Consider the following 12,201-nt stretch of genomic DNA (forward strand, 5'->3'; position numbering starts at 1 on the left):
GATAGAGAGCCTGGTAGTAATCCCTTGCTTCCCAAGGCTTTTACACTCTCGACTCTATTATGTTCAAAAGATATTCCTGCTTCTGTAGGAGCTGGCCCTCTCTCTAATCTCGATGCTTCCAGCACTCTTCTAAGTTCATCGGAACGATCTCTTGGCACAATCTTGCTTCTCTCGCTTCTGCCTTCTAAATAAAAAGGAAAACTATGAACAAGGCTATTTTATCTAAGTGAAAAATTCTCTAACTGTTCGAACTCTTTTACTGAAGTTTGCCCTCGGTATTTATAGAGCTTCGAGGGGAAGGCGTCTTCTTTCTTATGATTTCACTGTTGGGATGACATTAATTCTCTGTCTGATGCGCCGAATATTTGTCACAGAAAAGTTGAGTGTACTTCCTACAGTAGTTCGTTAGCGGCTTGTCAACTTAATTTGGACTCGACCATCATTAGCTTTCTGTCCCATCGTGATTTATTATGCTTTTTACTCAGATGCGCCCACCAAGTTGCGGTGGCTCAATGTGGCAATCCTTCTTGAGTCGATGTTTGCGAGCACTAATCACTGCAAAGTCCTTCGGTAATGCTGCGCTCGACTGTTGCTTTCTTGTGATCGCATTTTATGCTTTGTGTCAATACATATTCTGCACAAAAATAAAAAGTTAACTGTTTTTATGCGATGAACGCCTGCGACCGCAATGTTACAAACTTAATGCTTTTTGGACGCAATCATATATATTTTATCAACGCAAACGTGCATTGTTTAATAACTTAGCACTGTAATATTGTGCATTTCTGCCCGTTACCAATATCTAATATGCAAACCAAACTTATGGGACAAATGCTTTTAATAAACTCGTATAATTCTTTCCTCTATTTGTTTATGAATATAAAGTTTACTAGACAGATTTGGGGGAGAAATCAATAGTAATGATAATTTGGTATTGGAGAGATCGAATGCCCAGCGGAAGCATGTTATGGTATTTGCTTTAATTTTTGTTAGATAAAAAAATACAGAAAAGTGAAATCTAAATTACATGACAATCAACATGTTGTAATTATCAAGGTTAAGCATGAAAAGATGAAGAAAAAAATTACCTTTGTAGAAACTTTTTTTTCGACTACAAAGTCCTTCTTCCAACTAGTTGATTTCCTCTATGAATCTTCCTCCAAGAGGTCTTTTTCGCTATGACTCTTGGTAAGGAACCAACTATTAGAAGTCTTTTTCTTAAAAAAGAAGAGAAGAAATAGGGAGAAGAAGAAGATTTTTGCAAAGAACTTTTCTCAATATTCTTGTTAAGGGAGAATTTTAGTGATGCCAACCTGATAAATTTACACTATTGTTCAAGTTTCGAAAGCAACATTTAAGGGAGCTACTCATCTACTTACCCTGTACGGAAAGAAATGAATTTCATCTCGTGAAATTATGTTCCCAACTCCCAATATGGTCAAGTCCCCAAAATGGTAGACTTATTGAGTTGGTAGCTTGATGAAAAGCACTCGAAAAACGCTTTATTTTACTCCAAATTTAAGATTTTTTCATGGTTAATAGTTGTATTTAACACGTTAGTATGAAGTTATTGTAGGAATACAGAGTTGCATGGTGAATATTATAGAATATGTCAAAGTTGGTTGAAAAAAAAATTCATTTATAAGGACCCGAGGGCCAATTGTGTAATTGAAAGAAAAAAGAGGCTAAAGATGATGAATAGAGATGGTGCCATGGTGACGAAAAATTAATTACCAAGCCGTCAAGGAATTGATGACTAAAATTAGATGAACGCAATATACGATGCATGTTCCTAAAATATGGTTGATTATCACGCGTCGGTGGTCATGCGTTGGAATAAAACTATACGTTAACGAATGTATGCGATGACCATTCGTTCCTGTCACAAGTTTTTTTGCGCTCACGCTAAGTATAATGCGAACGCAAGTTTCTCGGGTGATCCGAGGTTGAACTCAGGGACTTGTAGCTAGACGTATGCAGTAATGTGTATGCACAGTTGAATAAAAGAATGATGGAGGGGTATAAGCTAACACTACTCCTACTCTTAACTAACAGACAACGCAATGAGAAATATGAATGAGAGGTCGAGACACGACAACTATTGACGTGAAATAAATGGATGGAAAAATAGATAAAACGTGAGGATGTCTTGATCGCAACCCTTAAGATTGACCGCAAGGGCAACCTCAGCCAACAAGCTATGCGATCATGCTACACACCAGAGCCTAATTCAGGATGCATGCGATGTATATGCAAAAGAGTCGAGATGACCGCATACAACCATCATATCCTACTTCTTGGACACAACCATTGTCTTCTCCGTAGGGTGCATACGCTGTGTAATAGCAAACGAAGCTTTTTCCTAAATCTCCATTCTTGCTTATGCAAACCTAATCTAGCTCTCTCGAGCATCGATTCTAACCTAGCTCTCTCAAGTCTTAGGTTCTTTCTTCAGACTCTCTCTCGAGTAGCTCTAAAGGTGTGATGGACGCATATATAAGACAAGGTAACCACATAAACTTGGCTAACGCAAGATTATTCCTATCTCTAGTGAATAAATGCTTACATTGCTTAATGCGACCAACCACTTACCCTCCGGGGAAGTTGGTTGTTGGTGACTTTACTCATAGACAAGCATTGCGTTCGCCTATAGACAGGCGTTGCTACAACTTCACACTAAGCAAATAAGGTTTTCTCATATACTCACGCAACGCATACCTCCTGGTGGTTTGCTACATGTTTCATATCTTTAATCCACATGACAAAGTATGCGATACTCTAGCAATCTCACTGAGTGATGCAATGAAAGTTAAGGATGCTAAGTAAGGAAAGATGGAGGTGGAATCAAAGAAAACATAGAAATGCATTGAACACATAGTGTATTAATTCCTTAATCCAAAATGTAATACAATACAATATAAGAAAAGAAGAGAAAATGAAAAGACCAGCTGGAAGCAATGTCTTGCTTCCAGCGGATGTGTGTCAAGGCTACCGGTGGTGCCATGGATGGGCGGTGGAGCTGACTCTTCCAAGATCTAACTCCAGTCGAAGGCTCCGGTCGTCCCTCAGAATGGATGAAGGAGATAAAGAACTCTCAAGCTATTCTTCTAATGCATTTGTCTGGATCACAAGGATCTGCCTTCAGGCGAACCTCAGGCGAAATTCTTGGATGCCTTGACATTATGCTCGGCGGCTTCTATTTATAAAGCTTGGATCGTCGACAACATTTATGGACTGCTCTGATTCTGACATTTGCGATGCGTTAGTCCTTTTTTGAATCTTTGCTGCTAACGATGTGGTAGGTGAAATGTCAACATCATCATTTGATTTTCCCGAGATATGCATTGATGCGTTCATTCCACCAACCTTACATTGATCCCTCTATTATGTATTATCGTGTAGGCCCAATCATGCAGTGACCGCATTCGCTTGATTACCGCAACTCTACATGATGATCATAATCGCTTGACGATCGCAACTCCTATGCGATGGACGCATGCGGCTGATCATCGCAACACCTATGCGTTGATCGTATTCGTTCGCCTTTGCGATGGAGAGTTTTTCCGCATGCGATCGTCTATGCGGTAACCCGACTTTCGCGTTTGCGTCCACTTCCTACATTAGCTACAAAAACAGACAATTAAACGCATAATAACGCATAATAATGGGTTAGCCGAGATTCTCAATGTTGAATGCCAAACTCATTTTCTCATGAATTCCTAACATAATTTCCGCATATTCTACTTAACATCCTTTATGATTCTAAACAAAAGGCCTAAGATGACATTCATTTCTGCATGTCATCATGCCACAACCTTGGCCTTGGACATCATAACATTCCAAAAGTATGGCGGATGAAGAATTACAGAGTTTCGTGGTGCTACCCTTTAGCACCGTAGCATTAGAGACACGGTCAAATTGGAAAGGGTGCCGCGGTGCTACCCTTTAGTACTGCGGTGCTGCGATAATTCCAAATTCTTTTAAATCTCGATTTATTCATACATTTGAGGGGCATCAGAGGTAGATGAGGTACATATCAATCATAATTTGAGAGGATTGAAGGGATATGAAGTCGGAGAGGGCGATTGAGAGCTCGAGGTCCAAGAATGAAAAGGGATAGATGAACATACGTGACGTTAGTGTCATATATGAACACTCTTTCCCTTGTCTTCAAATTTTTTTTTGTAAAAATGGTTGTTGTAATGTGCTTCTTTATTAATCCAAACATGAGCAGCTAAGTTAATTACTTATGATGTTGAGGAGGTTTTGAACATTTATCGATGACGTATTGATTTTGGGATTGAATTCACTTGAGTTGAAGTTCAATTTCTCTAGGGTTTATACAATTAGTTGATTGACTATTGATTAATTGTTTTTGGGCTTGTTCTCTGCTCGGGAAAGAGGGAATTATTGCTGGAACTAAGATTTTGAATCTTGATCAATTTATGCATGCAGGTGATGAATTGGTTAAGAGAATTATAATTGGATGCTCATAATGCTGTGTCGATTTGCCTAATTGCATGCGAATAAGTTAGGAATCAGAAATTAGGATGGATTGAGCTCGAAAGAGGAACTCATGAATTTTGAGGTTCATATGAATATAGTTTGTTTCCTCCTCTTATTGATACTAGATAAACACGTCAAAATTGAATCAACATCCTAGGTTGTATGCCTCTGATATCTATTAGTTTAATTAATTTGTGGTTAAAATTTAAAAATGTTGACATCATGTACGTTGCTTATATAAAGTGAACTAGTAATTAATAGTAGCTATAAAATATTATAGACCTATCTCTATTGACGATACCTAGTGCAAATGGGATAATTATTACTTCGACGCGTGCGCTTGCGCTAGTGTCAAGTTTTTGGCATCGTTGTCGAGGATTGATGTATATAATTTATTTTATAATATTGTGAACATGACTTTGATTTTAATATAGGTTGTTTTTTTATTAATAATCCTGTGTGTGTTTCTTTATGTGTCGAAGTTGTGGGACTAATCTCTTACCATTTGACCTTGAAATTGAAAGGACGCTTAAAAAGAATTTAAGGAATAATCTGAGACAAAATTTGTTACCCCAGTTGGATGCCATGGCCGATCCAGTGGTGATACGTACAATTGGAGATTATTTTTAGCCATCAATTCCGATGTCACATCCAGGAATAGCTGAAGTGCTAGTAATGCCAATAATTTTGACCTGAAATCTGGATTGATACAAATGGCTTGAGATAGTGCCTTTAGAGAACAACCCTCTGAGGATCCACACAAACATATCTGTGCCTACCTGGAAATCTGTGGGACGATAAAAATTAACGGGGTTTTAAATGATGCCATTCAACTTGTTGGGATTGGTGTCATAATTCTCCCGGAGTCTCGTAGTTTATAAACAGTTTGTACACACATTGTTATTAATAAAATAAGAGTTATTTTATTTGCATTTACTCATATCCAATAAACAAAGATTCGTGGTTATTTTATGTATACTTAAGCATGTATATGAAATATACAAGTGGATCATATATTAATCCACCATTGATGTGTTGGCTTTTTGGCCCTTAATCTCAAATTAATTAATTTTAATTAATCAATTAATCAATGTTTTCATGATAACAAACTCAATTTTTAATTACTGAAAATTTTAGTGTTTTAATATTTTCATTGCGCAGATCTTGGAACAACGATTCCAACACCTCTTGAATCACTCAAATCGGAGCTAAAACGAAGAAGTTATGACCGAAACGAGTTTTATCGAAAAATACCGGTGACGATGACGTGGCGATTGAGTCAGCAACAATAACCAATCCGGCGACGACATGTGGAGCTTTGGGAGAGTGACACGTGTGGCTTTTGGTTATTTAAAATATTATATACATATTATTTTATAAAAAAAATGAAATTTAAAAGAAATTTAAAAGGAAAATAAATTTAATATTATTTTATGTTTGTGTCTAACGGCTAGTTTTTTACATATGATATGTTTTTTTTATTTTTGGATTGACTTTAAAAAAATGAATTTAAAAAGAAAATGAATTAAAAGGAAAATGAATTTAATATTATTTTATGTTTGTGTCTTACGGCTAGCTTTTGACACATGATATGTTTTTTATTTTTTGGATTAATTTTAAAAAGGAAATGAATTTCAAAAGAAAAGGAATTTAATATTATATTTTGTTTGTATCTAACGATTAATTTAGTTTAAAATCTCCACCATTGATTTTTGTTTTCCAAAATCCAATGGTCCAAATTAATTGTGGTTTCTAAAAATTTTTCCATCTCTATATAAACCATCTTCCTCTCCAAATTTTGAACTAACAAATTTTATATTTCATAATCATCCAAAACTCAAAAGTTCCATTGTTGCTCTCTCTAAGTTCTCAATTTTTTTTTCCATCTTATTCTTGAGAGAGTGCTCACTATAGTGGATTTAGAAATTTAAGCACTCAACAAATTTATCCTCACAATACAATAACACTCTCTCAAGAATACAATGAAAAAAAAAATTGAGAACTTAGAGAAAGCAACAATGGAACTTTTGAGTTTTGGAGGATTATGAAATGTGAAATTTGTTAGTTCAAAATTTGGAGAGGAAGATGGTTTATATAGAGATGAAGAAATTTTTAGAAACCACAATTAATTTGGACCATTGGATTTTGGAAACGAAAAATCAATGGTGGAGATTTTAAACTAAACTAATCGTTAGATACAAACAAAATATAATATTAAATTCCTTTTCTTTTGAAATTCATTTCCTTTTCAAAATTAATCCAAAAAATAAAAAACATACCATGTGTCAAAAACTAGCTGTTAGACACAAACATAAAATAATATTACATTCACTTTCCTTTTAATTCATTTTCTTTTTAAATTCATTTTTTTTAAAGTCAATCCAAAAATAAAAAAACATACCATGTGTAAAAAACTAGCCGTTAGACACAAACATAAAATAATATTAAATTTATTTTCCTTTTAAATTTCTTTTAAATTTCATTTTTTTAATAAAATAATATATATATAATATTTTAAATAACCAAAAGCCCCATGTGTCCCAAAGCTCCACGTGTCGTCACCGGATTGGTCATTGATGCTGACTCAGTTGCCACGTCATCGCCACTGATATTTTTTTTGATAAAACTCGTTTCAGTCATAACTTCTTCGTTTTAGCTCCGATTTGAGTGATTCAAGAGATGTTGGAATCGCTGTTCCAAGCTCTACGCTATGGACATATTAAAACACTAAAATTTTCAGTAATTAAAAATTGAGTTGGTTATCATCAAAACATTGATTAATTAATTAATTAGAGATTAAGGGCCAAAAAGCCAACACATGCCTTAAGTAATAACCTAAATGGTCTGTAGTATAAGGATAAATGAGTGATACCTTATCCTGGTGACACTAGGATACACGACCCACTTTGTAGAGGTTTACAATTGTTGTAAACTATTACAAATGGTCTGATCTTGACCATTCATCTGGAGACATCCGAGCGAGGATGTCCAATACAAAGAGTTTGTATAAGACCGAACCATGAGATGTTTAGTCTTTTTATATAACGACGTTGATAATTGAGACTTACATCTCACTAAAACGACCATAGGTGACATGACCTTAATCCCGAGTGTTTTAGGAACTCGTACGGTCCTTTGATTAGTATAGGTGAGAGTAGCGAGATTGCCAACTCAACAAGCCTACCTTTTTAAGATTTGTCTGATTGGGGAGTTCGAAACTCAGTTACACAAGACGGATTTCACTCCTTCTCCGAAGTAGGGGTAAGTAGATAGAATGCTCCCTTAAGGCCTAATTTCGGGGCTTGAACATAGTGGCCACATCCTCTCTCTGGAAGAGAGGACCCAGTCATAGTAGAACTATGACTTATTGTTCATTAGAGGAATTAGTGGTTCTTAAGGAGTTGGATGTAACTACGAACTACAAGGACAAAATGGTAAAATGGCCCAGCTGTACTTACGAGCGATCTGTGAAGGGTTATCGCACCGTTGATTGGGTGATATGAAAACAGAAATATATCTGTAGTGAGAAGAGTGCAGTTGTCGGTCTTTAATGGAGTGCCTGATAGTTAATAGATGGTGGATCTCATGACTAAACTAGTCAATTATTCACATACTATTGGAGCTTCAAGCTACAGGTCCATAAGGTCTCCTTGGTAGCTCAATGGGTTCAAATTGAGAATCAGATTTTGGGGTTAGTTTGAAGTGTTCAAATTAACAAGAGGAAATTCAATTATATGTGATATAATTGGTGTGATGTATCACATACATTACTTGGAGGAATTAATGTAAATATGATTTATATTAAGTACCATAAAATAGAAAAAAAACTATGTTTTATATTTTTCATGAGATGAAATATTAAAACTATAGGTTATAAATATAATATGGTAAGTTGGTATCATATTTATTTATAATATATTAATTATATGATAATTAATTTTCTTTTCTCTAATAACCGATTGAGTGGGAGGTTATTAGATGTTTTATGGTAACCGTGAGATAAAAGGAAAATTGTTTTCCTAAATTTGTTAGTTTCTTCATTCGAAAAGTTCTCACGAGGACAAGCTATCAAGTGAAAGAGTTTCACTAAGTGATAGCGTTAACAGAGACTAAACGATCGCTTAGAGTTGACTATATGATAATCATTTAGCTGATCGTTGCTACACGATCAAGTGGCTAAGTTTGTACAATAGGTTTCCGTTTACTAAACTATTGAGCACATTGTCTATACGATAGACTGTGTTCTTATCTCCCACTTGCTCGATCGTCTACTCGATCGTAGACCTTCAGTCTCTTCCTTAAGTCAAGGTCATACAGAGCCCACAACTCCTGGATTCTCACACCGAGAATACCAAGGTAACCATTGTAGTGGTGTTCTTACTCTGTTCGTGAATCAAGTTGGACTCGATTAGGTTCGTGGAGGCTGTGTTCGTTGTTCATGCTGTTGGTAGCAGTCTGTTCGTTGCATTCGTAGTTGCTGTTGGACGTATTGGAGACTGATCGAGGGATTTTTGAAGAATGATTCTTATAAGGTATGCATCCTCTAACCATTATATCATCGTTTATCATGCTGTGTTTTCTATTGTTGCATGACCTGATAGTTTCCGATTTGACTATAATTGTTTTGTGTTCAAATCAAATGGAACTTGGAAAGATCCCTTTTTCTGCTCATAGAAATCCTCGTATTTGATTTACTTCAGGACTAAGGTTGTTTCCATTTTCCTTGCAGGATAGAGCAAAAGATGAGGGGATCAAATCTAGCAGCGAAGCGTTTATGTGAGAACGCCACACATCCTACAATTCGATTTGTACATAAAAAAATTCATTATACTAAAATAGAATATAAACATGTAAATTAGTTGCTTTGGAAAAAGATTAGAACCATTCTTACCTTAGCTTCATGAATAATCCTCTTAAAATTCCAACGAACGGCTCCTCCAACGATCTTGATCACAAATGATTTCTTGAACAATCTTGAATACTACCACGAGAAAAGGCTCATTATTCTCTAGGATTCCAACAGAGGAATAGGTGGTATCCAACTATTGGGAGCAGGAGAAGAGAAAAAGATTTTGGAGAGTAGATAAGATTCTCTTTGTGGCTTAGGAAAAATTTAGCAAAATAACACTGGTGTGTTGTGTATTGTCAGTGTGTGTCTCCTAAAGAGGCCATAGTGAGGTCTTTATATAGAGAAGGTCCAAAGTCTTTTCCTAATCCTTTTCCTATTTTTCTTTTCCACAACTAATTAATTAAATAACACTCGTTTAATTAATTAGCCCAATTAATTAAATAACACTTATCTAATTAGTTAGCACAATTAAATAACACTTATTTAATTTAATTTTCACATTAATTAAACAACTATTTAAACATTAAATTTAATTTAATGTATATATATATTTAATTATCATAAACATCATATATATATGTGCAATACCTCTTTATTAATTAATTATTTGTGAATTTAATTCACTTGAAGTAATTAATTGAATCTTATTCAAATATTACTTTCCAATTTAATTTGAATTATAGATCATATCCATAATCAATTATATATTAATCACATTAATATATGGTTTCCTCAAATTAATTTGAACAATTCAAATCATCCCTCTTAAATATCCTCTAGTGAGCTAACAAGGAGACTTGGTGGACCTGTAGATCAGAAGCTCCAACAATACGAGATTAATTGGCTAAACTCATTATGGGTACACTTCAATAAAGACCCATAGCTGCACTATTCTCACTACAGATATATTTCTGTGTCCACATATATAGACCAATAACAATAAGTTAGTCCTTTATGAGTGTTCGTAGCTCCAACTATTTCAAATTATCGTTTTACCCTTGGGTTACCTCTAACTCCTTAAGTATCAGTGTTCCTCTAATGAACAACATGTTTATGGTCCAACCAATAAACAGAAACCTCTCTCAGGCCAATGACAGGGTATGGCTATTTGTTCTAGTTCAGGAGACACCACTTAAGGGAACACTCATCTATTTACCCTTAAGATGGGAATAAGTGAATTTCATCTTGTATTATTATGTTGTCAGCTCTCCGCTCGGTCTTGTCCCTAAAATGTTAGGTATATTGGGTCGGAAAACTGGCCACCCTCATCCATACAAATCAGAGGACAATCCCTCGGGAACAGGAGTTCATAATATACTCAGGATTAAGATTAAGTTGCCTAGATCATCTAATTGAAATAGAAACCTAACTAGTTAACAGTATTGCATCTAGTGGTTACTATATTTCGGTCCGGTCTTATGCAAAATCATTGCATAGGATACTCCCACTCGCATGTCAACTAAACGAACACGTTGGATCATTGCGTTTGTATTAAATACATAGTGGGTTGTATCTATAGTGTTACCAAGATAAGGTACCCAAACTCTAAGCTATAGACTCTTCAGGCTGTATCTTGAACATTGATCCCTGTATGTCTCCACATACAGTTCAAAACTCATACGACAGCATTGTATGTTAGTTTATTGGATTTAGGGTTACTAAGAAAAAATAGATCGACAACAGAAACAATAACATTTATTGAATTAACATCTATAACTCTTTATTGACGACGGTCAATTAATAACATTTACTATCTACAAGTTTTAGGGCATAAAACCCAATAAAATATTGGTTGGAGTCAATTTCCTGAGAAAGGATAGCCACGTGGGATATGTTGATGCAATTCTTCCCGCCTTCTGAGATAAGTAAGTTGAGGATAGAGATAGACACTTTCAGAAAAAATGACAGAGAGCAATTATTTGAGGCGTGGGATTTCTACAAAGAGCTGCTGAGGAAGTGCCCTTAGGATGACTACCCAGCTTGGTTGCAGATCCATCTCTTCTACAATGGACTATCCAGCACCACCAAGATAATACTCGATGCTGTAGTAGGAAGTTTGATTTTTCGAAATCTGCCAAGGAGGCTTGAACTTTGTTGGAGGACATGGCAACCACTAGCTATAACTATCCGTCAGAATGGGCCACTTCTAGAGTAGAGCTCTATGAAGTTGATGGTTTAATTGCTCTAAAAGCACAGGTTTCCTCCCTTAATAGGCTTTGAATAAATTGTCTGTTGGGATGTATGCCCTAAAGCCTCGTAGTTATATGTTAGTTGAATAAATGGATGATTAGGTTTATATAACTTGTGCAATAATCCATTAAACTAAGATCCAAGGTTATCTGATGTAACTTAAACATGTATGTGGAGACATAGTGGATCATGTTTAATAGATAACCTAAATGGTCTGTAGTGTATGGATAGGGTTTGATGTCTTATTTTGGTAACACTATTAATGTGGCTCACTTTGTAAATGTTACAATTGTTATAAAGTGTTATAAATGATTAGATCTTGATAATTCATATGGAGACATGTAAGCGAGGGTATCTTATACATATAGTTTGTATAAAGACCATACCATGAAATGTTGAGTCTCTCTTTATAACGTTGTTGCTAGAAGAGACTTACATTTCAGTAAGATAACCATATGTGACACCTTAATCTTGAATGAGTTGTGAATTACTGCTTATAAGGATGGTCCTTTGATTTGTATGAGTGAGAGTGGCCAGATTCGCCGACTCAATATGCCTACCATTTTTGGGATTCGATTTATTGAGAAGTTGGAAACACAACTACATAAGAAGGAATTCACTCCTTCCCTATTGTAAGAAAAATAAATAAATTGCTC

Source organism: Benincasa hispida, chromosome 12 (assembly GCF_027475165.1).
Source record: "Benincasa hispida cultivar pf3 chromosome 12, pf3_genome.v1.1, whole genome shotgun sequence".
In the NCBI taxonomy this organism is placed as follows: domain Eukaryota; kingdom Viridiplantae; phylum Streptophyta; class Magnoliopsida; order Cucurbitales; family Cucurbitaceae; genus Benincasa; species Benincasa hispida.